General features: G+C 52.8%; 1 long non-coding RNA gene across 1 annotated transcript; it reads right to left on the bottom strand.

Annotated features, from left to right (window-relative positions):
- Positions 1–13899: 13899 nt before the first annotated feature.
- On the bottom strand, positions 13900–15776 carry LOC140701867 (uncharacterized). The gene is made up of 2 exons (XR_012080859.2): positions 15658–15776; positions 13900–14237 (listed from the first exon to the last, which is right to left on the bottom strand). It is a non-coding gene; the product is annotated as an uncharacterized LOC140701867 (long non-coding RNA).
- Between the last annotated feature and the right edge of the window lie 11067 nt (positions 15777–26843).

Here is a 26843-nt window from a genome sequence, read left to right as displayed (position 1 = left end):
CAAGTGGGGACCGCTTTAAGCGCAACCCCCCCCCCCCCAATACCTCCTAAGTTCTGGGCAGGAGAGCAAGCTTCTTTTCTCCTGGTTCAGATGGCAGAGCCTGAGCAGACGCATGGAAGGCAACGAGGAAGGAGACGTGGATGAAACGCTGAGTGGGAAGCTTCCCGATGGGTAGCAGAGCAGGCTGCTTTGGGGGTGTCTCCTTGGTTGGAGGTTTTCAGATTAAGGCTAGATGGTTTGTAGTGGTGTTGGTGGGGGCGGCTAGAGTAGATCACTCCTGGTATCATCCTCTCCCCACTGTGCCATCTTCTAGCTTTGGGGTGGGAATGTCCCTCTGAGGGCCAGAGGAGAAGGCCCTGGCAGCTTTTCCTGAGGTAGGCATCCAAGCTGGGCTGTGTTTTGAGTTCAAGAAATCTGACTTGCAAACGAAGAACCGTGCCTAGGGCATGAAGACCAATCAGAGAACACAGCAAGCCAGTTGGTGAAGTCTGGTGTGTGTGTGTGTGTGTGAGAGAGAGAGAGAGAGAGAGAGTGACCCTCAGCCCTTAATGGAACTTCTTTGTCCAATAGCAGGCTACCTGGGATGTGTGGTTTGGCTGTGTAATGCTTAAGCAAAGGTGCTTGTAGGGTCTGTTTGCTCTCTCAGCCCTGGAAAGAGACATTGCTGGAGGCTTGCAGGATGGTAGGCGTTCTGTCCCCCCCCCCCCGCGGGTCCCTTACGAGGGACGCTTTCGGAAACACAGCGGCCGCCTTCAAAGCCAGCATCGCCGGTCAGCCGTGATTAGCCTTAGCCCTAGGAAGCAGGGGCGGCAGTGAAGGCAGGGGGAGGATATTAAAATCTTAATTTAATTTAAAATGCTGTCATTCACAGTCATGGCAAACACTGAGCAGGCTAATCATTATGCAAATGAGGCAGATAGAAAAATGATTAATAACTGTACAAATTAAAAATTATTGTAAACATCCTGTGAGTAGTGATAAGTCTGCGTGGTGCCCGTGTGTGCGGGTGGGGACGCCGCTGCAGCCGGCGCGGGCAACCTGGTTGGTCTTCTTAGCGCATTTTAGTTAGGGAGGGACGAGCCGAAGGAGCCCGGCCCCCCTGGAGGGAGGGGGGATTCGGGGCCAAGGGGAGGAGAACCGGGTGGCCGGGGAGGGGGCCCCTGGAAGGCCAGGGCTTGCCAAGGGCCCCTGGCCACAGAGAGGGACAGGCCATGACCACGGGTCTGGCAATGGCTGCTTGCTTCTCAAAAGCGAATGGCATAAAAGCTAAAAAGTTTTTCTGAGTGTTCCCCAAAAAGTGCTTTAAAAGTAACTTTCAAAAAGTAAGCAGGGAGCCCCACTCATTCCATCAAGTGAAGATGTTTCCACTCCTTGGCCAAAATCCTGTTGAGATTTTACAGTATGCAAGTGGTGCAGATTTTGGAAGGGAATTGCCTTGAGTAAAAACGTCTCCGCAGACCTCCTCCGTTGTGCACCAAGTCACATCCCTTCAAATACGACGGATAATCATCTGTGTTGATGCTTTAAAGCGCAGCCGTTTGCCTCCATAAGCTCTGCTGTTCGTGTTAAGTCCATGGTCATTAGGAAGCGGATTTTGGCCCCTACGTTGGCTTTCCAATGTAACTTTGTTGCTGCTTGGCCATCAACCCGTAAGTCTATTGAGAGTCACTATTGGAGGCTTTTCGCTGCCTGGGGCTTCCCATTCAAAAGAAGGTGTAAGAAAGAAAAAAGAAACCCATCATGACGACCCACCCACACAGACATCGACAAACCCAAGATGGTGGCAACAGTATTGTCACTTGGAACGATTAAACACTGAAAGAGGGAGAAAACTCTCCAAAGCTTGGCTGAAAAGCCATGATTTTATTTGCTTTCTGGACCTTGGGCGGGCGGGGGCCTGATGCACCCCCACCAGAGATGTATTCCGTAAAGACCGTACAAGTTGTCCACAAAGTGGATGACTTTGAATATCAGCCCGCAGTTCATTAAGGTCCGCCCTCTCAACAGGACCCCCGTGGTGGATTGGGTCCTGCTCCGAGCAGACCCTTGAAATCCAGGTCATTCTGGATGCAGGAGAAGGTGGCGTTAATTATTGGGGATTAACGAAACTGGACCCGAAGAAGTTGGAGCTGAGGTGTGCCCTCCTGGCCATTTTGAACATTTTTTTGGGGGGGGGCACAAGGTCAAAGGCTGAGACGCCCTCCCCCCCCTTGCCCGCCTCCAGCGAGTTCATATTTTACCTGAGCTGTTGGGAAAGGAAAACACAGGTGCTCTTGAGAATTGAGATTCCTGGCCTGGCCGTTTGGTTGTTAATTGTGCAACGTTAGTACCCCTTCCTCCCCCCCTCCCTTGCCCAACTTACTTTTATATTTTTGACAGGAAGCTGGGTGATGATAATAATAGGCTTACACTAGGTAATAGGCTTATTTGGTACATTATGCATGTCAAGGACAAGCAATTAAGCTTGGCCTCACACACAATAATTAGATCTTTGTTGATGAGCTCATCAGTAATGTGTTTAGTTAAGATTAAGGGCTTAGTTCTCTCTGCCACTCCTGCCTCTCTTCCCCCCCCACCCCCCACATGCCATCTTCCTTCCACACCTGCAGACCAGGAGCACGGCTGGCAGGTGGAGTGGGGGCCTGCCCTCCCCGGGGAGTTGCCAGGGAGACCCACCTGCCGCCCCTCCAGGAAAAGTCCACCCAGGCCTCCCGAACACGTCTCAGCTTTGTCTGGTTTCAGAAGCTAAGCACGGCTAGGCCTGGTCAGGACTTGGATGGGAGACCACCTGGATGAAGCCTCTAGGTAGGATCTCCCTGCGGGGCGAGAGAAGAACCCGTCCCAAAGCTCTGGACAGCTACAGCTGCCAGTCTTGCTCTGTCGTGTCTGAGGTTGGCTTTGGAAAGGAGGGAGGTTGTGAGGCAGAGCCCGGTTTCCCCTTTTCTCTTGGGGGTGAAGAGACGGCCATGCCTTCCTCATCAACATCACTCAAAACGAGAGAAGGGACAGTAAGTGCTCGGCAACATTTTTTGCTGGAAGACTGCTCTTTTCCTCCAGTTCTGTTTCTGTGCCTGAGTTTCAGTGTGTGCTCTTCTGGGTGCATCGAGAGGGCCACATGTGCCTTGCACACCTCCCCTTGCCAGTGCAGTGGTGCACACCGCTGGATCCCCCACTTTCAATCCACGTGCCCTCAGCCGCCGCCTGCACTCTGGCCGGCCTTTCCATCTGGAGCAGACCCTCTGCCTTTATGGCCTTGGCTGGGAGCAGGAGAGGGGGAGGGGGGGAGCAGTCGTGGGAGCTCCCGTATCCTCAGTGGCCACCGAATGATTAGTCGGAAGTGCTTCAGCGAGTGGGATGTGGAGGGTAGCGGGTGGCCAACAAGATGGAAGGGGAAAAAGGATACCAACGCGTGCAAAACGGCTTGGGCTAATGTATAGGAACAGATGCAAACGGAGGAATGTTTTTTGCACAGAATGGCAGGAGGTCTCATTCAAAAGGAAAGGTGGGTAGGAGGGGATGTCTGTGCTGGTGCCGCCCCCCCCTTGTCCGTCCAGAGCGGCCGCAGTCCTTGAGTCTCCCCCCCTCCCTTCCTTCTGGTTCTTTCTCTTTAAGTCAGGTCTGGGCGCTCTTCTACGGAAGGACACTTCCCCAGAGAGGATCGTCCACTCACAGAGGCACGGTGGCCGTGATGGTGGTGGAGTTCCGAGAGGCTGATCCGGCAGCCTCGTGTGCCACTGGCGGGCTTACCAAGGTCCCCAGTGACTCAGGCAGTGGTGACGTATGTATTTGGTGCGCCAGCTTCCTTTGCTCCTCTTCCACAAGTGCCATTCTTTACGCGAGGCCACTTTTCCGGCCAAACTGTGTTGGGAGGTTTTAGGTCTGAACCTCGGAACCAGGAGGAAGAAGAGGAGGCTTCTGCCCGGCATCCAGGAGGCTTGAAGCCTTCATTTTTAGCAAATGCTTGGAGACACACACACTAAAGGACCGTTTATTGTTTGCAGTCCTTTGCAGAGAGAGGTAAGCAAGCCTCCCCCCCCCCCCGGTGGCCCTGCCATTGCACCTCTTGAACAGAAGGAAAGAATGGGATGGAGAGAGACAGACGGGGGCGGAGAACGAAGGGGAAAGCACCTAGAAGGTTGAAATACTTACCCAGGTGTTCTTTTTTTTTTTTTTTTTTGCTTCGGACTGGAAATACTTTGCAGACTGACACTGTCTGGAGACTGGTTTCCACTGTTCCAGTCTTTCCTAAGGAATCTTGGGGTTTGCAGCTTCCGCGAGGAGCAGGGGATTCTCTCCTGAGAACCTCTAATCTCTTTCCGGACCGTCCCAAGGCCCAGAGATGGGCATCGGTTAGATCCATGAGCTGAGACATTTCATCCAGGTTTGGACTGAAGGACTCTCTGCCTCTCCGAGGGCTGGCCCTCGAGGCGACTTGGCCTGGGCTCACATCCACAGACACACATCCACACGCATCGACATGGCTCCCCCCTCGCTCCTCGTTTCCTCCGGTGCCTCTGTGTTCAGGAGGACCATCCAGGGAGCCACCCAGCCTGGCATGCAGATTTAACACCGGGCTGGTCTGCCGCCACTGAGCGGAGGGAGCAGAGCTCTGACTGGGCGCCTCTGCAAGAGGGCGAGCTGACAGCAGAGGGCAGCAAATGCTAGCCCAGGTGAGCAAGGTGGGTTTCCCTGGCATCCCGAAAAGGGGTCTTCTTTGCGTGGCTGCAGGGGGACCAGCTCGGCTCTTGGAGTAAGGAGCAGCATTGACCAGCGGATCTGTTCCAGTCGCCACCTGCTGTTTTGCCCTCAGGAGAGGAGAGGGATAAGGCTCTCTGGGCACCTAAAGCAGAAAAGATAAACTACTGCCCCCAACACACACCCGGAATGCAACAGGGACAGTCACCATCCCTGTAAAATGGGCCGATAAGAGCCACCAGCAGCCTTTGCCCACCTTCCTGGTGCAGGGTGGGACAAATTCTGGTGCCATGTACTCTCGACTCTTCAGCCCCACTGCCTACGTCACCCTCTAATGTGTGGCTCTAGCCCTTTAGGCGAGATGTATGTTCCCCCCCCCCCCACTTTGCTTATTCTGCTAAACCTAGAGGAACTGGCAAAGGGGGGCAGGAGACAGACAGACAGAGAACCTACAAATAATATTTACCTTGGCAGTCTGCCCCCCCCCCACAAATTAACCCCTCCCCTGTTTCTGTGAGAGATGGCAATCCTAAGCAAATCCTTGCTAATGAATATTTGTAAATGCAAAAACATTCGGCACACTGGAATATCCAAAGGGGAGCACACTCTCCCTTTTGCCTCGCTTTGTACGTATTTTTTTGCAGGATATTTTAATATTTATAGTTTCACATCCCTGTGAATAATATTAAAAAGAAAATTCAGAAAAGGAAAAAAAAAATCTACTGCTCTAGCCCTAAGGAGCTTAGAGGTTCTGGGGATGTTGATGGAGTGCCTTCTTTTCCCTTTTCAATTATAGTCACCTCACATAATTAAGTGCTAATAACCTTGTTAATCTAAAATGGATGTTCTTTCTCCTGGCCATTTCTTAATAGAATTAAAAACAGATAATAAGCAAAGATGAGCAAGATCTGTTCCACGGCAGATAAGACAGGAAAGCAGGAGAAAAAAGGGGCTGGGCCCCCTTTTAGAACCCGTTTTCTTCTCTGCCAACAGGGTCGATGGGGCTTGACCGGGAGAGCCAGAGGGGCAGATCCTTTTCCCAGGGAGGTTACAATCACAAGTCAGTACCCAGCCGCTGAGAGACACAAGTAAGAAGAAGCGGTGACTCCTCAGAATTATATCTCGACTGCCCAAACTGTGCATTATACACAGCCCATCTCTGGAAGAGAAAATTGTTTAAAAGCCTCTGATTGTCAGGGCAGGAGCTTTTACACAGACTTTAATTTAATTTAATTTGGCAGTTGGGCTTCTGAGGTGTAAATGTTGCTTTTTCTTTGCAATTTCGATTTTTCATGCACAAAGATAGGCCTGGAATCATGACACCAGAACAATAGACTGATTTCAAATAAAATGATAGGTTATCTGCAATGTATAGTTCGGCCCTGAGGCTAAGGGTAAGGACTGGAGAGGTGGAAACTACCTGGCTTCCACATATAAATAGATTTGTCTGGCCTGCTTCAGGAATCTGTGGTCCACCAAGCAGGACCATCCTCCCCTCCCCCGAAAACTTTGAGGCCTCGGGGTCAAGACCCAGCATATGGATTTATAAAGTGTGGTATTGCCCACAATTTTATGTGTATGGGAAGATGTATGTAATGGTAGATGGGGGGGGGGGAAGGTTAATTCTCCTGGCAAGTGCCTCATCATATCTTGAAGAAGATCCAGTGAGAATCAAAATACTTTGTCCTTTAGTGGACATATCTATTCCACGTGGTTCTGAAGCCCCGTTGGGTGTCCCTTGTGTTTCAGGTGGCACACGAGCACAGCTGTGTCAGTCCTCTTGCTGAACTAAGTCACAACATACCATATTCTGCATCCTGTATTCTAATGTTCCTAACCGTACAGAAACTCAAAACATGTGCCCCCCTTTTTTTGCAGAGAAAGGTGTAGTGAATGATTTTCCTCCTGTGTTTGTCTTTCTTCCTGAAATTTATTTCAGCTGCAATTCCGATGGCTCCTTCAAGTGTCATCTGCTTCCTGAGATGTCCTGTGCTTCTCCCCCCCCCCCCCCCATGCAGGACACTTTCTGTGGTCTGGGTGATCCACACAACACTCTCTGTGTGGTATATACCTCTCCCTGCCCCGCAAATCCAGCTCCCCACCACCCACAAATTCATTGCACACACCTCTCCCTCCCATCCCATCACCATAAGCTGAATGGCAGAGACCCACTTTCCTTGTTCTCTTTACATGGCTTAAATTTTTAAGACAAACAGCCGTGTAACACCATCTCCTAATGAAACTGTTTTATGGTAATTAATTATGTATCAGGCTTGTTTGCATGCACACCGCACCTTGCCTTGCCATGGTTGAGGCTTTGATCTGTCAAAGGCTAAACGGGAGATAAATAATGAAATTAGAAAACAGCCCGGGTGGAAATAAACAGGTGCCGGGGAAAGTATCCTTCAGCCTGCAGGGAAAGAGGATTCACGTGCATCCCAGGGTCATCTCAACAGCCGAGTCACATTCCTTACTTCCTCCCCAGGTTTAGGTGCTGCGGACCATCCTGAAGAACACTCCTGCTGTGGTCAGTCACATTCCCCTCCTCTGGGGCCTGTTGGCTTTCTTCATAGACCCTGCCCAGAATGATGGCTGGTGGGTGATGGCCTCTCATTGTTTAGGTAAGCAAGCATCCTTCAGATCCCTCTGCAGAAGCCGGGCCCATCCTCTTGGGGCTCAAAAGCAATCTCTTGCGAATCCTGTTTTACTCACCAATGTATTCCTGTTTGTTGAATGGGAAAGAGTTATAGATCTCTCTCTCTCTCTCTCTCATTCTCTCTCTTTGTGGCAGAGCCCTCCCCAGCAGCTTTGTATCTCAAGGTGCAACTGAGGAAGATGCCTGTTTGGAGACCCTGGACAGATGCTGGTGGTCTGTGCAGGTCATATGAAACTGCTTGCCACTGTGTAACAAATGGGCTGTGGAAAATGGTGACCTTGTTTTCCAAGGGTAGGTCTCAACTCACCAGGGGGTGGACAGATATAGTCTCTGACCTCACGGTGACCATCCTTGGAAAATAGGGTTTTAGAAAACAGATTTCAAAGGGAAAGAGCCCTGAGTCCCTTCATTAGATAAAAGATGGGATATATCAACAGCTGGAAAAGGATGCATCAGAAAGTTCCATGGTATTTCATCTCTTTTGGTTTGAACAGGGACAGGGACTTTTTAATTGACAACATAGGTTAATCTGCTCCCCTATGGAAGTGTATCTTCATTGCAACCAACTTGTATTGTGACTCATGTATATTACATGAAACATTCTCTTCCTCCTCATGTTTACATAAATATTTGCCTACTGAGGCTTTTATTCCATTCATTTAAGGTTGCAGTCCATGAAAGCTGGTTGGCCAGAATCCAATCATATATCTCTGCCAGCGTTATATCAGCGGCATTGCTTTCAGCAATGAACTGGAGCAAGGGAAGATGTCAAAGTTGGCATTTCCTGTCACATAGAGAATCAGGCAATTGGAGGGGGATGAGAAATGCCACCACTGGCTTCTTAACTTAATGGCAATTCACTGCTGAAAGTTACATCTCTGGCTTTATGCTGGCAGGTGTAATAACAGGACTTTGGCTGTCCGTTTTAAAGGTCCCACCAGACTCTTTGCTGCTCCTGCCATGTTCCGGGAGGGTCAGCCTTAAGATTCTCCCAACCTCTCCTGTTTTGCTGCTTGGCATCTGGGAAACACACCAACCTCCCTGACTTGGTGCCTTGGGACGGCTGGGTGGCCACTGGCCGGACGAGACCTTTGCTCTCCCTGCACCTGCCTGGCGGCTGTCACTCCCTCTCTCCAGAGGCTGATTCCTATGCACGGGAAAGGAATTCAATAAAACTCATTAACCTAACACTGGGCTGATAAGATGAGTGCCTGAGACGCTGCTGTCTCCAGGACACAAAGCTCCTCCGAGGCTCTGCCACAGGCAGATAATGGCTTCAAAGCCAGCACACAAAGCCTCGACAATGGAGCAGCCGATAGCAGCCTGGACGTGGCAGACAAAGCTTGGCGGTGGGGGTGGGGGTGGGGGGTGGGGGGGCGAGGGATGTCCCCCATCTCCCTGTGAAGAACTCATCAAGGTGAACAAGGCTGGGCGGGAGGAGACTAGGCAAGGAGCAGAAGGGCTGGGCTGGAGCTGGTCTCAGGAAGCCCTGGTGCCCACGTAAGGGAGGGAGGGAGAGGCAGGAAGGGGCTCCCCCCCCCCACCCTCCCAAGATCACTCCCTTGAGGGACTCCTGGAGCCAGCCTGCTCAGGGACACAGAGAGGTCCCCGAACCGAACCGTCGAGGTCCTCTGGTCTCGGTGGTGCAGGATGTCCACGGGTGGAGCATTCCTGGCAGGCAAGGCATCTAACCTCTGACAGACCGGATCCAGGGACGGAGAGTCCCCAGCGGTCCGAGATAAACCAGGGTGCTGCCTGATCACCCTCCTCCCGGCCAGGAGATGCTTCTCAAGTCCTTGCTCAGAATCTCCCTTCGGTCGATGCCTTCAAGGCCCTGCAAGTCACCTTCTGCGGGACTGCCCTTCAAAGACGGACACGCTGGCCCCTCTCTCGGGCTTCGTGAGGAGAAGCGCTCCCTCCTCCCTCGAGCATCCTTCCTGGGGCTTGGTTTCCAGGCCCCGGAGTGCCCAGCGGATTTCTGCCTGCCTTTCACACCAGCGTCCTCTCATTTGAGCAAGGAAGGCAAAGGGGAATCGTGAAAAGGATGAGGCTTCCATCCTGGGGGAGCCTTTGGTTTTAATGTAGTCCCTCCCCCCCCCTTTGGGTTTCTGAGGGCTCTTCTGTTTTGAAGGCACTACTAGTGCTGGTTTATTTGTTGCTGGCCCACTAAACTCTGTAGTTGAGGTGGGTGGCCGACCGTCCGCAAAATCCGGTCCTTCCCACTCTCAACCTGGCCCAGGGGTTTGTCACATGGTGGCCGGCTGGGGGCTCTCCCGGCCGCACTTACCCCCATGTTACCCGAGGGAGAGGGAGGAGAGCAAATGTAGGCCAGATCCTGGCATTCAGGTTTTTTTTTAAAAACGGCATCCCAAAAGTGGTCTTTCCCAGCATGCCACCAGCCAAGAGGATGATGGGAGTGTATTAAATAGCAATCCCTGCATCTCAGTTTTATCCTGGGGATATTTTTTTTAGCAGCACTTGAGGGACCACCAAGGAAAGCCAGTTCTTCCCAGGCTGAAGTTCAAGGAAGCCCTTACCTCCGGGCGTGGGGACACTAGTCTGCCCTGTTGCTTTGCACAACCCAGTGCAGGGAGGACCCCCCCCCTTGGCCTTAATGCGTTATGGGTTCATTCCCCCCCCCCCACTACCTTGTTGTTGGGAGTTCTGAAGTGCAGCTTCTCAAAGGAGAACCTAACATCCTTGCCCTAGGGTGGGGGGGACATTTACAAGAGGAGAATATGCCTGCTCCGTTCATCTGCCTTTGTGCCCACCCACTGAGGCCCAGCCCAGTGCGGGCCCTTTGCTTACATGCCTCGGTGTTTTGTTCTAAGGTACGGGGACATGTCCCAGGCCACTGCGGGAAGGGCAAAACTGATCCCCCCCCAGGTGACCAGACCCAGGTACGTGGTGGGAAGGTGGCTGCTTGGCAGAAGGGCAGCCGGGCATAAATCAAGGGCCCATCGATGTCAGCTGGCAGCAGGCGACACCCGCCGCTCATCCCATGACAGGTGAATCAACACAAAGGCTCTTGACTTGTGTTATCAGGGTTTATCTTTTCTATTAATGGCTTTCTAAATTGGTGGCACTGGAGCAAAGAAACCCAATTTGAACTCCAAGCATGCCTGATTATGACTATAATCACCTTGGCTAATAAGAATATGATGTGGGGTTAGACCAGGAAAGAAAACACATTTCTCATTAGCTTTTTGATTAATTACTCTCCACACTTTCCTAGAAGGGCCCGTCTGGGACCAACCACCTCACCCCGATGAGGTGGAGAAGAGGCTTACCTTAACTTAATCCTCCTCCTTGGTGACATTTTGGCAGCAGGTTTCAATTAATCTCTTGTCAGCTGGAGAGACAGTTCCTGGTCTTCAGGTAGGCGATCCTGGCTCTGGAAGATGATGAAGGAAGAGGATGGACGCCCACATCCCATCCCAAGGAAGGGTCTTGGGAAGTCACACACTGTTCAAACCATACTCATGCCCACAGTGAGGATGGAAGTGAGGTTGCCGCACCTTTGAATGGTTTGAATGATCGGCTGCCTCGTGCTTATTTGCAATTGACTGGAGTGAATGTTCTCAGCCAGAGAGAAACCTGCTAAGGCTAAGATATACAGGGCAGGAACAGGGTTTGCTCTCCAAAGCTACCGGATCTTGGGAGGATTTGACATGGTGTCAAGAATCTTATGCAGAGCAAAAGTAGAGGCATGTTCCATGAATAAGGAAAATGAAAAATCCTTCCTTCCTTCCTTCCTTCCTTGCTTCCTTGCTTCCTTGCTTCCTTGTCAGCTTCTGGACTTAGGGGTTTTCTGCCTGTGAACATGGAGGTTCTCTCTTCTTCCCGAGATACCTGAGAGCAAGCGGGGCAGGGCAACATCCTTTTAACCAGCGCTGATCTGGCAAGGCACTTTCCCACCTCCAAAGATGCCAATCCCTTAGTCAAGCCCACTCGCTGCATTGTGGGAGAGCTTCCACCGAAGCATCACTAGCGGCAGCCATCTCTGGTGATCTTAAAAGCTCTGGTGCATCCTGGTCCATATCCCTGTCACGAGGCAGAGACCGGCATCTGCCTCAGATGTCAGAATGCCCAAAGGGGAGAGGAGACCCCTCTCTGTGTTACGGGTCCCCCTGCAAAGCGGCCTGGTGTCTTTGAGGAGGGCCCAGTGTGAGCCGCGAAGGGGGATGTCATGGCCAGCCTGGCCAGCCCGTGTGAGCTGTCCTTGTGGGTCAGCATTTTGCCATTTGCCTCAGGCAGCACAATATCCCGGGCCACCTTTGAGCAGCCCTGGGTGGAAGCAGCTGCTGCACAGGTGTTCAGGTACCAGGGCGTGGGGGAGTGGCCAGGCGGGCAGTGGGATTCTGGGAATCGTAGTCCCCGAGAGGAACATTTCCCATCTCTGCAAGCATTCCGGTTCCAAGGGGGTGTGTGTTTTCCTCTCGCCTCTCACGAAGCAAGACTGACACCCGATGGCCGGCGAAGGAAGGAAGGCAGCTCGGCCGGCCAGCTTCCAGCCGAGGCAGGATCCCTTTCCCTACCCACCAGCCGGAGGTGGGGGCAGGGAAGGGAGGGATCCCAAAAGGTCCTGGCTCTAATTCCTAAAACCCACCAGACTGACCGGCAGCTCCAATGAGATTCTTTTCACAACTTACTAATTAGTTGGGAGTGCTGATTAAAAGGTGGCTGGAAGGAAACTGGCTAAATAGTTCCAGGTGGTTATTATTATTATTTTTTTTTAGAAGTTCAATGAGCAGCTTCCCCCAGGAATATGCAGAGGATGCTGTGGGAGACGGGGGGGGGGTTGAGGCTGGGCAGCTACCTTTTGTCTGGTAGGACTGCTCCGTTTAGAACAGCCAAAGAGGCCCAGATGAACCTCCCTGGCAGAACAGGCCTGAGGAACCGTTGGGACCTTGTAAATGGGGGGGCTTTTGGAGCCTTCCGGACTGAGGCCATCCGTGGCCGGCCAGTGGTCTGGTCTGCTGGCTGGGGACTGAGGTGGGTTGGCAGAAGGAGGGAGGGAGGGAGGGAGGCCGATCGGGTGGAGAAAGCTTCCCCTGGAGCTTGGGGGCTTCTGGAGTGTAAGTCAAAGCAACATTGGTAATGCAGACAGACAGGGCACTCTCTCTCTCTCTCTCTCACACACACACACACACACACAAAGCCACTGAGTAAAATGTCAGAGTAATTCTCCTTCAGATCACCTTGCCACCTTTTGACATTTCCGTAGCTTTTGTTCCCCTGCAAACTGCACCACAAAACGGCTTTTTTTTTTTTGGTCAGACAGTCCCTTTGTGTGGAGAGAACTCTTTCATGCTCAGTGTTTTCCCTGAGCTGGTCCATGCATGATATAATGGTGCAGCCATCCAGCCATCCTGCCATCCTGGCTCTTTTCCTCAGTTACAGCAATGAGTGGTACAAATGACCTCCATACCCTGTTGCTGCTCTCTACTTGCGTGTGGGGCAGAATGAAGAGTTCATGGGCTAAACGGGGATGAGAGAAGGAAAGCTGAGGATGTTCAGTCCACCTGGAGCAGCTTTTCTCAGGCTGGTGTCTATCATCTCCCATGATGGATGGAGAGGATGGGGGTTGTAGGCCAATCACAGGAGGGCCCGGCATAGATGGGCACCGTGCAAAGCGATATTTCTTGGCCCAGCATTTTAAAAGGACACGTCTCCATTCTGCAGTACGGAGGAGGCTCTGCTTGCCTTCCACCACCCCCAGGCATCTCCTGCAGGATGCGGTGGATTCGAACGCCTGCAGTTCCATCAGGAGGAAGAGGAGGCAGCTGAGAGGGCACCTCAGAATCTCTCAGGGTGCCGCAATGCCTGTAGGAGCGCGCCTGATGGCTCAGAGTAAGGAGGATTTGCTCTGACAGTCAGACAGAAGAGAGCTCTGAGGGCTGGCAGCTGATGAGGGGTGACAGACTCATCCAAGCGTGTCCCACAAAGAGACAGGATTACAACCAAGCCGTTCTCCACTCCAGCCTGGAGAAGGCCGGGCTCCCTCCCCTGTCACTGTGCACACCTTTCAGCGGGCGAGCTCCACCATCAGCAGAGGGATTGCCATGTAAGCAGGAGGTGGGGAGGAAGTAAGGGGAATGGCGTCAGCTGCCATTTGACCTCCAGAAGGATGACATGGCCTGTGGTCAGAGCCCGTGTGGTGTGTGTGTGTGTTTTGGGTAAGGGTGCTGGACTGTAGAAGCCTGGGTTCAAGGACCCACAGAACCCTGAACCCTCTCAGGGAAGCTCTGCTCCTGAGTCTGATTTACTGCACAGGATCACCACGAGGGTAAAACAGGCAAAGCAAGAGCTGATGGCGCCACCTGGGACTCCCCAGACCAAAAAAAAAAAAAAAACAACCAGGATAGAAATGAAGCCTGTGAACAGCCCAGCATGGAGGCGCAGCGGTCCCTGAGGGCCACCCCCTCCCACTCTCCCAAGACTATCTATTTAAAGTCTTTCTATGCCACCTTTCTCCCCAAAGGGACCCCAGGAAACTTGCATCATTGAAACAGTACTCGACAGCTAAAACAGTAAGTATACAAATATTGAAAAAGAATTAAAGAGATATTATATTAAAATGATCACTAAGATCAATATTAGAGCACATTTGAAGCCACAGAGCACAACAGTCCATTGAAAACCCTTCTCGGACCACCAGTCAGTCATTCAGGAAAAGCCGATCTTTGCCTCCGAGGCGTTGAAGCGGTGCAAAGATTTCTCTTTCCACGCCGTCCCAGATTAGGCCGGAGTCCAGAGGAGGCCACTCTGCTTCCCGTTTGTTCTGGGGAAAGTCTAAACGTCCGGTGGGCGATTTGCACGCATCGCCCACCGGCAGTGCCCATGCAGGCATCTCAGAAGGAGCCCCACGTCTCTGTCCGTGGTGCTGAAAAAGAATAAGTGACGGGCGTATTTATGCCTCCATCCAGCAGCTTGTATCGAAGCAGACACTTTAATCTACTCAACAACAATGCAAGGATTAAAGAAGTCGCAGGCAAATCAAGCCCCCCCCCCAGTTGGTACGGGAGGGCTGCTTGTCCGTCGACAAACCCCGTTACACAGCTGGGTCTCCAGGAGCGTGTAGGCCTTGCAGCCTCCTCCCTGCCCCCCCGGCTTCCTTCTTTCCATGGTGCATTCCGGGCAAATGCTCCCCATCATTCCTTTCACAACCTCTTTCTCAGGGAGAGACCAAGATCTTGTAAGAAGGGGGGTGTCTCAGTCAGACTCTTCCCCACTGCCATACCCCTCGTCTCCTCACGATCTCATACAGGTTTATTTTTTCTCTCACTGGGGAAGAATCATAGAACAAGCTGCCTATGGGGTGCTGTGTCTCTGCAAGGGAGGGAACCATAACCCAATGATTCCCCCCATTAAAAAAAAACCTGGTGAGGGGTTTGTGAGGAAATGCAAACGTTCCACAAGGCGCCACGCAGAGAGAGTCAGGGCCTCGTGTCCTCTGGGTGCTGCAGAAGCGTCTTGTACTGTTTTTGAAAAGCAGGTGTAGTGGAGATACATGGAAGATATACAGTGATATAGAGAGGCAGGTGTGTGAGCACCACAGAACCACACTACACAGCTGGGGCCATGAAGGAATTGTATCCATGCACCTAGCATAAGGCAAAACAAGGACCACCCAGGTATTCATCTGAAGAATCCTGAGCTGGGGGTGAACTTCTCCCCTTTCATTCTAGAGATAAGATATTTTTGCTGCATCTGGTAAGATACCCTGTTTAGCCACTGAGCTCCGACTCTTCCTTCGCCCCCAGCTCTACACCCGGCGGAGAAAGGGATTCGTTTCCCTTCTGGCTCTTCTGCCTGCTTGTGAGATGTGCTTTCATTTGGGCTCCCGCCTTGTGCAGAGGGTTGGACTTGATGGATTCCAAGGCCCCTTCCGACCCCCTCGTTCTAGGAGTCTGTGATCCTTTACACTTTGGGAGCAGTGCCTGTGGAACGTTGCCCCCGGACCACGCCCGTCCGAGTTTGGAAGCCATTTGAGAGATGGACGTGGCTGAAAACTGGTGCTTTACCCCGTCTTCTTCCTCTGTGCCCCTGAGTCATCCTTATGCACAGGAAGCACTATGTGAATCTTTGCACGTCGGTCGCTTTGCCTCCAGACTCCATCAACAAGACAGTCAAACACAGGAAGGAGAGGCCCTCCTGGTATGGTTTTGATGGTGTGGCCCCCCAAGGGCTGCCAAATCGGGTCACCTGAGTAGCCACTACTCAGGGTCAGAGTGCCGTGAGGGTTAATCTCATGCATTATGGCAATGAACACAGAGGTCCTGCTTTGCATTCCTTCTACTCACCTGGGAGAAGCGAAGGCCATTTTGATTGTAGTATTTGCTGTCCCCTGCTCTGTTCGATGCTCCTTGTTCCTTTCACTTTTTAAAAATGCAGGTGGAAGCATCTCTCCCTCCCTCCCTCCCTCCCTCCCTCCCTCTCTTTCATGAGTTGCAAGTTTTCCTCCAGCTGTGGGTTGCGACTGGGTTTTAGCTGCCTTTAAATGCCTTTTGACATGTTTTATGACTGATTGCTATTTTAAGATCAACATTTTAATTGCTTGATCTTGTTTTATTTTGTCAACTCCCTGGTAGGTTTGTAAACATTGGCAATGCAAGCGAGACGTCAGCCAGCAAACAGATTCTGGGAGGGTTTCACGGGGCTGTTTGGAGTGAGTAGATAAAGAGGCCAGGAAAACACATGCTTCCTGGGGAAGGAGGTTGTAGGGTCATGTAGCCGCGCAGCAGGAAAACATTTTCCGCCCACAGTTTTTGGCACCTCCAGAGAAGGATGGCTCCGAGGAGCAAGGGGGGAGGTCCAGGGCCTGTGATCCCTGAGAACAGGTTCCAATTAGCATAAACACCACACCAGCTGCAAGAAAAAAGAGCTCTTTACCTCAGGTGGTCTGGGATGTGCCCACTCTGGTGTCTTCCTCATCAGTGCTGAGCTGCAGAGACCCTCCGTCCTCTTAATCTGCAGCTGGATGGGATGTGAGTTGTGACTGGCTCAACGTCACCCCAGGCTAGCAAGGAGAGGGAGCTTCGTCTTGTTAGTCGTCTGGCCGCTTGACCTCTTTGCCTTCACGAGGTGGCTGTTCTTGCTCCACAAGCGGCCGGACTCTTGCTTCTAAGGGCAGCCTCTGCAGTCAGGGACGCGTGGCATGCGCGTGATCGCACCTGGCGCTGCCTGATTCCTTGCCACCAAAGTGCAATGGCTTGTATTTACCAGAATGTTTATTTTTCAGACAAAGTAATTACCAATTAATTGGTGAGGATCTTGATTTCTAATCCCTGGGCTCCGGCAAGGCAAATCTGCCCATTTTCCCCTTTGCACTTTGTGCACATACGTATGCATGTGCACATGGAAGGCTAGTGTTTTATGACAGCACCATCTGGCTCTTGGAAAATAATTAGCAGGAGGTGTCCAGTGCTGGGAGCAGGTAATTGCTGGTGGGCAGTTTGCAATTTGGCTGCATATGTTCCTGAAAGTTACGGCTGCTCCAAAGCAAGCAGGAAAGGAAGGGAAGGAGAGGAGAGGAAGGAAGGAAGGGAGGGAGAGAGGAAGGAAGGAAGGAGGCACTTTGTTTGACAGCAGGAAAGAAGCCACAGCGAGCAGCATGGGTATGTGGCAGCACAAAAGGGGGCCACGGAAGGGTAGTTGAGAAAACCACAGCTGACTGTCAAAAGTGTGGCAGGAGGGTGGTGAAGACATGACCACTGGCACTCTTTCCGGTAAAAAAAGTGGTGGCGGACGTCTGCCTGGCTTGACTGCAGGCCTCCCTTTCCTGCTCTGCCCCTGCCCTCTGGCAGTCCTGCCCCTCTAGCCTTCCCCAAACCTTCCCCCCCCTTCTGCTCACATTTCCCTCCCCAACAGTGCAGAGCTTCTGACAGGATTGGTGCTCTTTTGATTTTCCAGCCTTTTGCACAAGGTTAGCAGCAGCAGCAGCAGCAGAAGGCAGAGGTGGATTTAGGGAGGAGGACAGAACGTCTAGGCGCTGGTTATGCTCCGTCTGCCCTTGCAGGTGGAGGAGCTCTAGTGAAACACCTTGGGCACCAATTTGTGGAGAAGTCCAGACATTGAATGCGTTTGCTGATTAATTGAATCAGGAACATTTTTAGCAAGTAACCTCATGCCCTGCGTCAACCAGGGAGGTGGGCTCTCCTTTTGGGTTTATTCTGATGGCTTTGGAAGCTGAGGTCTTTCCCGGACCCACCCATTCATTCTTTCTGCGCATGGGACGGAAGCCACTTTGACGAGGCGTCCTCCCTCAGGCACAGACACCTCCTGGAACAAGGGCTTCATTTTTGTACATTGCATCGCTCTTTATTCTAGTTTTGGCCAATGGTAACAGATTCATTAAAACTCTCGGTTGGGCTCTTAAAGGAAATGAATTAAAAACACAAAGCAGTCAACCCACGGTGAGTTCTTTGCTCAGGCGGCGCTCTTGATTCACAGGTGTTGTAACTTTGTACCTGCAAAGAGGCACCTCCGTTATGGAAAGGTAGCAATGGCCAGGCGGGCTTCTCCTTCCCATTCCTGGGTCTAGCGAATCAGGGAAGGGACACAGGGCTCACGCCTCTGACACACCGGTTCGGACAACCGTGAGACATATGTGTGCACACGTGGGTGTGTCTGTGTCCCAGTTTGCCAAACCATTGACAAACGGGCCACAAATCCTTCCGTGGCCCGCCTGGCCCCCTTGCTAAGTGCACGTCTGAAGGCTTCTCTCTGAGAGAGAACACGGCCGAGAAACCCACAACAACCGCTTCTCTCTGATCCTGGGGGCTGTTTTCCGCAGACGGCAGGCACGGGGTTGGCTGGGAAGCTGTTCCGAGCAGCTGTTCCTAGGGAGAAAGAGGCGGCGAGCAAGGTGCAGTTACTCTTCTCTGCATGACAGAGGATTCCGAGCGGAAGATGGAAAGGCAAGAGTGAGAGAAACACACCCCACTGGCAAAACCGTACTCTTGTCTGTTTCACAGGTCAGTGGTTTGATGCCTTTTTAAGCGGAGTGGGTCCCTTGGGGAGAAGCACGCCTGCCTGCGCTGTGCTCGGAGTGGAACTCCACTCCCGGGAGCCGTATTTACATGAGTTGCTCCTGCTCTTAAGCCTGGGTGTCCTGCAGCCTTGCTGGTTGCCAAGGAAACAGAAGCTGGGATGGCAGCGCCACAGCCTGGCTCTTTCACGGAAGGAACAGCACGGCTGGTCTGTACCTGCGTGAGGCAGCCCCCCCCCCCCACTTATGGGCAACAGGTTCCCCCGCGGAGGAGATGGGCCGACCCGCCAAGAGGAGAGCTGCCTTCTGGCTTGGCTTTTGGAGCAAACTCTGCCGGGTAGCGAAATCCTGCGGTTAAGTGCAATGGCCTTGCTAAAAGGCTGCAGTTTGAGAGCCCAGGGAGCCCGGGCAGGAATGAATAAATGTCGCTGGAAAGAAGGCAATGCCTTGCCTCGTCACAACAAGGAACAACGGGCGAATCCGGCTGGGCTGGGCGGGTTGGGAATCTTCCTTGCTTGGCTCGGAGACCTCCCTGTCCGGTTCCAGGGGCTCCGGCAACAACCCCTCCCCCCAAAGAGAAATCCCCAGGGGGGGGTGTCTGCCAGAAGCAAGGGCCTGCCAGCCCTCCTCACGGCCTTACTTGCAGGCGGTCCCAGGTCATTTCCCCATTCCGCTAGTCCTGGGCCAGGTGGAGACTGAACAACGGCCTCCTCCTGCACTGCAACAGCCCGGGGGGGGGGGAGAAAGAGGTCTCTCAGGAGAAGGCGTGTGCAGACTGGCTCGCTGGCTTGAGAACTCTGCAGAGCCTTTGCCATTTGCCCTCATGGTGGGCAGGAAGGCTTCTCTGTCTCCTCTCTCCTCCTCCAGCCTCTGCCCGACGCCCAGCAGCCTTCTTGGTGGCCTAGAGAGCACCAGCCTCTGTTTTCCCCTAAGAAGAAGAAGAAGAACAGTCGGAGAAGGACTGCTTCATACAGATGCACCACCACAGGAAAGAAAGCGCCACCAAGGCACTAAATGGAAAAGCAAAGGAAAAAAAAAAAGGGGGGGGGCTTCCCTTCCTGCCTCCTTCTCTTATAACACCCGCCTTGTCTTCTCTGAACCCCCACCCCCGCCCTAATGCAACAGGGCCAAACACATTGACGAATTATTCCAATATCTAGTCTGTCTGGAAAGAAAACACACATCATATATATCTCTGACAAGCTGTTGTTCTCCCTTATCCAAAGGGGAGGGGGTTCCCTGGCAACAGTGCTGGTCACCCTTGGTGCCATTTCCCCCACCCGCCAACAAGAGGAGAGGACGGGCGACTGGCGCTCTGGCCCTCGCCAGGACAGGACGGTGCCAGAGGTTGCTTCCGGGCACTCTTTGCTCTGGGATCTCCTGAAGAAGTAGTGGGCTGGAGGAGAGGAAGGCGCGCAAGAGAGCCTCCCGGTGGCGGATAGGGGCCAGCAGAAGGAGGAGGTCAGCTCGGGTTGTCTGAGAAAGTCCCACGGACTCTGTGGCGCAGAGTTCAGCTCTTCCGCCAGCAGGAGTGGGAATCAGACCGAATAATACACGGGGGGGGGGGCGGAGAACACTGGGAGCGCTGGGGCCGGAGCCGGTTCAGATCCAAGGCATCTCTTGGCCAAGCCTCCATCCCCAACCCTTTTGTTTTTGACTCCAGGAAGCCCCAAACGTGGGACTGGAGCATATCGGCTCCTTCCAGCTTGTGTTTCCCAAAGCGTGATCCAGGGACAGAGTGCGGCTGTGATGCCGTAAGGGGCGTTTCGGCCTCCTGATGGGCCTCCCCCTCCGTGAGTGTAGGCAGCCCCCTCCTTCTCACAGAGCCATGGGGGAGCACCGTGATCCCGGGGAAAGAGTGACCCCGGGGAAAGAGTGACCTCTGGGCCAACAGGCAAGGTCGGAGCCATTGCTGGGTATGCTTTTGGGGCCTCTGAGCTGGTGAGTGGCACCCGGGCAGACGACAGGCGTTCCTGCTGCTCAAGGGGCGCACTGATGCGCATGGCATCTCACCCTTGCTAAATCTGGCCCCACAAACAAGGGGAAACAAGCGGGTAAGGGGCTTTGGCATAGCAAGAACAACCAGCACAGAACAGATGCTCTGTTCCACCCACTGGCTTGGGGAAAAAAATGGAGTGTGTGTGCACGCGCGTAAGAAGCAAAACACACCTTCTATTACTTCGTGAGCATAGCGGAGTGGCTAAAGTGGGTAACAACTAATCCAGGTGCCCTTGAAATTCCTCCTCCACGTTGCCTGGGCTTTTGCATTTTAATTGCATGGCCTGTCCAGGTAAGTCACAGATGGTTTAGCTGCCACCCTTGTACCCCGAACACACGGGGTCTCCACTGGGTTTGGAAGCCAAGCAGGTTTGCACCTACCCTGTTTCCCTGAAAAATAAGACCTAACCTGAAAATAAGCCCAAGTAGGATTTTTCTGGATGCTCGTCATATAAGCCCTACCCCCCAAATAAGCCTCCGTTAAGTGAAACCCTGCCCTCCACCCTTGTGAAGCAACCAGAAGAAGAGGACAGGACTGCATTTGAATAAATGTAGAGGGTTGTGCATGAAAACATCCCTGAAAATAAGCCCTAATGCATTTTTTGGAGAAAAATGAATCTAAGACCCTGCCTTATTTTCCCGGTAGTTAATCCTGGCGTGGGAGAGCACCTTGAGTTCCCAGGGAAGGCCAAGACAGAGTCTTGCCTTGAACCCGCGACAGCCGTTATCGCTGAGCTGAGCTGACCATCCTGGGCTGGCCGGGTGGACCGAGGGTGGTCGGACTTTGCCCAAGGCGGCAGCTGCCCAGGTTCCTAGGTCCCTGTGTTCCTTCCTCCTCTTCTGGCATCCCGCCCGGCCTGGCTTTGCCAGAGCGCTCCCCGGTGGCCAAAGGGAGGAGAGCAGCAAAACACATGAGCCAGACCCCATCCTTTTTGTGAATTTCACGCCCACAGCTCCTCGCCTCTCCTTCAGCGGTCTCTGCGGGATGGCAGCCAGCCGTTCAGGCACGCTCCTTCCTGAGTCAAGCGGGCCCAAGCAGGCTTCCTTTTCTGCAAGGAGAGGCGTGCCGGGGGTGTATGCGCACGCGACATCTAATGATCCCCACGGGCAGGACAACCAAGGCAATGAGCTGGGGAGGTTTTGATGAAAATTGGTGCGCAGATCAGTGCACAAACCGTCCTGTTTCACGGCCCCTCCCTGTAATGGTACCCCCAGATTGCAGCCTGTTGCCCAGCAGGAGGCCAGCCTTGCTTAGGCTCCAGACAAGCTGGTGGCGGTGGCGTGCTTCGCACCAGGAACACCTCCTCCTCCTCCTGCATCTCTCAGGCTAGTTCAGGCGACACTCAGGCAAACCAGGATTTTTATCATCATGCCGTTGCTCTGAAGGTCCACCTGGGCCCTGGTTGACGCCTGAGGAAACCTCTCCCATTCAGGGCCCCCTAACGATCTCCACCCTGGTCCTTCCCTGGCCCACATGGGCAGCCCCTCCAGTCTGATTGCTCGCCCTAAATGGCTAGGCAGCGGCAGGGCCTTCTTGGACCCCACCCTTCCTAAAATTCTCTCCTCCTCCTCTCTCTCTCTCTCTCTCTCTCTCTCTCTCTCTCTCTCTCTGTATCTCCAGGTATAGGCAGCTAGAATTTCCGTTTATTTATTCATGGGATGGCTTCAGGTAGAGTTTATTTTCGTAACTGAGCAGGCCACCGAAGGGCCTTGCAATGCTTTGCAAAGGGCCTTGAACTTTTCCCTCTCTAACAATGAGCTGTTTAATGGTTTTAAAGCATTTATGGTTTTCTTTAAAAAAAAATAGCCAGTCTCCTGTTGCATGACCTGATCACAGAAGGGTGCCCGCTTGAGGATTCCCCTGTTCAGAAAAGTTTCTCTTTGCATGGGTTGTGAGACCAGTTGTGCAGCTGGTTGCATGACCAGTTGTGGGAGGGGAGGCTTGGGTGAGTTTCCTTACCATGTGGAAAGGTTCCCAGTGGATGGACAGATGGACGGATGGAGGGAGGTACCTCAGGGATATTGCCTGAAATGCCAAAACAGTTGGGCAGTTTTGAAAAGGGCTTAGAGTCACGGCTATTATCGCCATGGAGGTTTTTTTTTTTGAAGGGTTTCGATGTGCAGTGAATACAACCTGCTTCTGAACCTGGCAGTCCATACGCAGGCTTCCTCTTGATCCCCAGATGGGTGCAATTGGCGGCATGAAGGGGCCGGGCCGCAGAGCCTTGCATCAGTCACCTGGGGGAAGACGGGCCCCACTGGGGGAGCCGTGGCGGATTCCATTGCACAAACCTGTTTGAGCCAACATGCCAGAAGTTGGAGCTGCCAAACGCAGGCATTTCCTGCGTGCCTCTCATCTGAGGAACGTGAGGAGATTGAGGCCGGCCGGCATGAAGCAGAGCATGAGCATTCTGCTACCTCCTGGCTGTTAGGCAGACATTAAAGTGAGCTTGTTCACTCGTGCCCAGAACGGCCAGGCCTCCCGGAGGGGTTCGAATGATGTCTTTTTTGCCGCCTCCATCCTTTTGCTCACTTATTTGTCCTTCCTCAGTTGTGCGTGTGTGGACATTGGCTAAGGAGCTGCACAGGAGCTGCCCTCTGCATCTTTCTCCTTCCAATGATGTGTGGGTCTGTGCGAAAGACAGTGAGTGAGAGAGGAAAGAGGGGGTGGAAATAGAGAAATGAGAAACACACTCCCAGGACAGCAGCCGCACATCTTGTAAAGGTTTTGCCAGCATGGATAGCACAAGTGAAGCTGGCCGCAAGTTGCACCTCTAATTTCCCAGCCTGGTGTCTTGTGGGAGGCCAAGATGGTAGGAAACATGTTGAATTTGCTGAGCATTAGTGCAACACCGAGAGCTGGCAGACAACAGCCTTCCCTCTGGATGGAGCGAGGTTAGAGGTCGATAACGCTTCCAACTCTCGGCTAATTTAATTTGTTGTGTGGATGTTGGGCTGATGAAAAGGTGGCGTGCTCTTTGCTCAATGGGCTCCAGCCTGCCTTCTGCCGATGGCCAGAACAGGTGTAGCTACATGCCCCCCCACCCCCAACTTGCATTCTCTCTAGATAGTCTTTATGCTTAGGCTACGGCACCTGGTGGCTGAGGTGGAGGGCCCTGTCCTCCTGTTTTGTTGACAACACCCGGGAGGAGCGGAACAAGCCAGAACAACCTCCTGCTGGAGACGGACAAGCTGACTTGCAAAGAGGACGGTCAGATTTCAGAGCCATCCCCTCTCTCTGCCCAGCTGGGTTCAGTCATGGCTCAGTGGGTTGTGTGCAGAAGGCTCTGGGTTCAAACCCAGGCACCTCCGAGTGAGGTCAGGAAAAGTTCTGCTTGAAACCCTGATGGGTCCGGACTGCAAATCAGAGAGTCAACCATACTGGGCTCTATGGACCCAGAACCTAGCTCAGTAGAAGGCAAGTCTCTCCTGATCCAGCGTTGGGCCAACACGGCAGAAGGGAAAGAGATGTAGCCCAGAAAGGCTGTCGCTCTCCTTGGCACAGAGCTGGCTATCGCTTCAAATGATGAGGCAACCCTGAGTATTTGCACCTGGTTTTCACCTGATCTTGGAATCTAAGCACCACTGCGTCTCTTTGCTTCCTTGCATACACACATAGAGACACACACTCTCACACATGTGGTGGGCCCCATGTGCTGTTCGATTGAACCTTGGCAGAAGTGAAAACCTCCTTGCTAGAGAGCAGGACAGAGACCTTCCTTCCTTCCTTCCTTCCTTCCTTCCTTCCTTCCTTCCTTCCTTCCTTCCTTCCTTCCTTCCTTCCTTCCTTCCTTCCTTCCTTCCTTCCTTCCTTCCTTCCTTCCTTCCTTCCTTCCTTCCTTCCTTCCTTCCTTCCTTCCTTCCTCAAAGACTGACAAGTCCTATACATAACATGAACCAAAGCTGCTGGAAAGCACACAGTAAAACCGTAAAGCCCAGCTCTCCTTTACAAAGTTGATTTTGAGGAAATGTTTTTCTGTGACAAGATTGCAAAGAGGTCTTTCTTCCTGCTCTCCAAGCTAGCAGCATTTCAATCCCTTTGTGGGAGGAGGACAAAAGTGTGCGTGCATCTTTCTCTCTCTCTTTGTGTGTGTATAAGGAGATGGTTCCTGCTTCCAGCATCCCCCCCTCGCTTGCTCCGGGGACCCCTGGAATGAGTTCTGAGGGAAGTGACCTCTCCCCCCCACCTTAGGCCTGCCTTCAGCTTTGCATCTTTGCAGGTGATCTTTCTGGAGAGTTGTGTGGTTGCAGAGCAAGGCTGATAGGGTGTTTGAGAATGAGCAGGCACATGGGGTGGGAGATGGAGGCAGGCGAGTCGAGGAGCCTTCCCCCTTCCATCGGCATCAGTCTCCGGCATAGGCTTTCCAGACAAGACGCTCACGGGGATCGGTGCCTCCTCGGTGGCTGATCTGTATGCACAGTCTCTTGCGCAGATAAAGGGTCTCTTTACTGGCTTTGTTATCCTCAAGGTTAATGCGGAAAGAGGCCCTTTGTTTGCAGAGAAATGCCACCTGGCCAGATGCAGGCGATCTTTAGGAATGGGCAGAGAAGAGGCTGCAAAGACGCCACTGCAGAACACACACAGAGAGGGTCTCCTCTGAGGTTGGAACAGTCGGCCGCCAGGGAACCCCAGGAATTTCCCAAGGAGGCAAAGAAACAGCCCTTCTGGAAAGGGCGTGAGCTCTCCATCAGGCAGTCCTGATGTCCCTCTGACTCACACCCGATTCCACTTCCACCCCCATCTCGACAGAGGTCTTCTCTAAGAGCCTGGCCAAGGTGGGTCTAGCCAGACTTCTCCAATCCAAAGCATGGCTCCGTCATGCCAGCTGTGCCTGTGGTGTTGGGGTAGATGCTCAGGGATAAAGGCTGCCTTGGTCATTGTGGCCACAGACTCTGCTTTTGGTGGTCTTTGTGATGTCTGAAGCCACGGCAGAACGGGCAGGGGAACTGCAGCTGTTGCTTGCCACGGCCTCATATTGGCCACGGAGATGGAGACACGTGGACGGAGATGAGAGAGGGAGGAAGACCTCTTCGAGTCGCTTGGGTGTTGGCTCCTTGCCGCTTTCTCTACCTTGGTCTCCTCCTTTCCCACTAAAAATAGCAAAGCGGCTAACACTGTTAAAAAACAAGCTGAGCAACAAAACCATTAAAATTATCACTGAAAACAAATTAAACAATTTGTTTAATTAAAATCAGTCATTCGTAAACAACAAAACAGTTTAGAAGGCCACATTCACGCAACGTGTCTTCTCACTGCCCCGAAAAGCAGCAGGAGTGAGAAGGAGGGGGAGGGGCTGCCACAGCCGGGGGGGGCGGAGACACAGGAGCACCCCTTCTGCCACGTGCCACAAAGGGGCTTCCATCAGTCGTTTACTCTCCTGTCATGCACGGCCCCTCTGGCTGCTTCTTGCAGGGCTAAGCTGCACCTGGAAGCCTCCCAGTGGAGGAACGGCCCTGGAGGGAGGGCTTTGTGGTGGCAGAGGCTGATGGCTTTGGGATCCGCGGAAACAGACGGGAGCAGCTTGGCTGGCCTCATATCTGAGTTTTGGCTTCCTTTGCTGGGGAGGCTCTTGCTTTTCATGCAAAGAGGGGCCCTCTGGACCATCCAGTCTTAATGTTTGGAGAGGCGCCTCATGAGGCCGGTGGATTCCCAGATAGCCAGGCCAAGGCCCTCTGAGGGGTTGGGTTTTGCACACTCTCGGTTTGTTCCCTTTCACTCACATAAGCATTTCACGTGGTGGCGCTGTGGGCTAAACCGCAGAAGCCTTTGTGTGCTGCAGGGTCAGAAGACCAAGCAGTCGTAAGATCGAATCCACGCGACGGAGTGAGCGCCCGTCGCTTGTCCCAGCTCCCGCCAACCTAGCGGTTCGAAAGCATGCAAATGCGAGCAGATAAATAGGCACCATCTCGATGGGAAGGTAAACAGCGTTCCGTGTCTAAATCACACTGGCCATGTGACCACGGAAAGATTGTCTTCGGACAAACGCTGGCTCTATGGCTTGAAGAGCGGGATGAGCGCCGCCCCCTAGAGTCGGACACGACTGGACAAAAAATTGTCAAGGGGAACCTTTACCTTTATTCTGGGAAGCACCCATATTTATAAATTCTTCTATCACTTAATGGCATGGCTGGAAATCTGTTTGGGTTTCCATAGGGACAAATCCAGGTCTTCTATTTAGCAACATGAATTCCGTGGTGTCATTATTTAGAAAGGCATGACTGGATGAAGTCCTGATAGAGATCAAAATACACTCTTTCCTTTCAGACGTTCCCACACCAAAGGCTCGACACACCCTCTGTTTCTGTCCTTCCTTGAGACTCAGGCAGCTTTGCACCTGGTTCATCAGAGGTCCCTCACATGGTTTCCTGGGTTTGGCGCAACCCAGCAAGGAACGGAGTGGCCGCCACTGTTAGCGCTCCTCTGCCTCTAGGGAGCGGTTCTGTGCACTCTGCTTTGCAATGGGGAGACTGGTCCTCTACACAGGAGGAAAAGGGCTGTTG

The sequence above is a fragment of the Pogona vitticeps genome, chromosome 8 (genome assembly GCF_051106095.1).
Source record: "Pogona vitticeps strain Pit_001003342236 chromosome 8, PviZW2.1, whole genome shotgun sequence".
In the NCBI taxonomy this organism is placed as follows: Eukaryota; Metazoa; Chordata; class Lepidosauria; order Squamata; family Agamidae; genus Pogona; species Pogona vitticeps.
The sequence above is the reverse complement of the archived record's forward strand: the minus strand, read 5'-3'. Positions and strand labels throughout refer to the sequence as shown.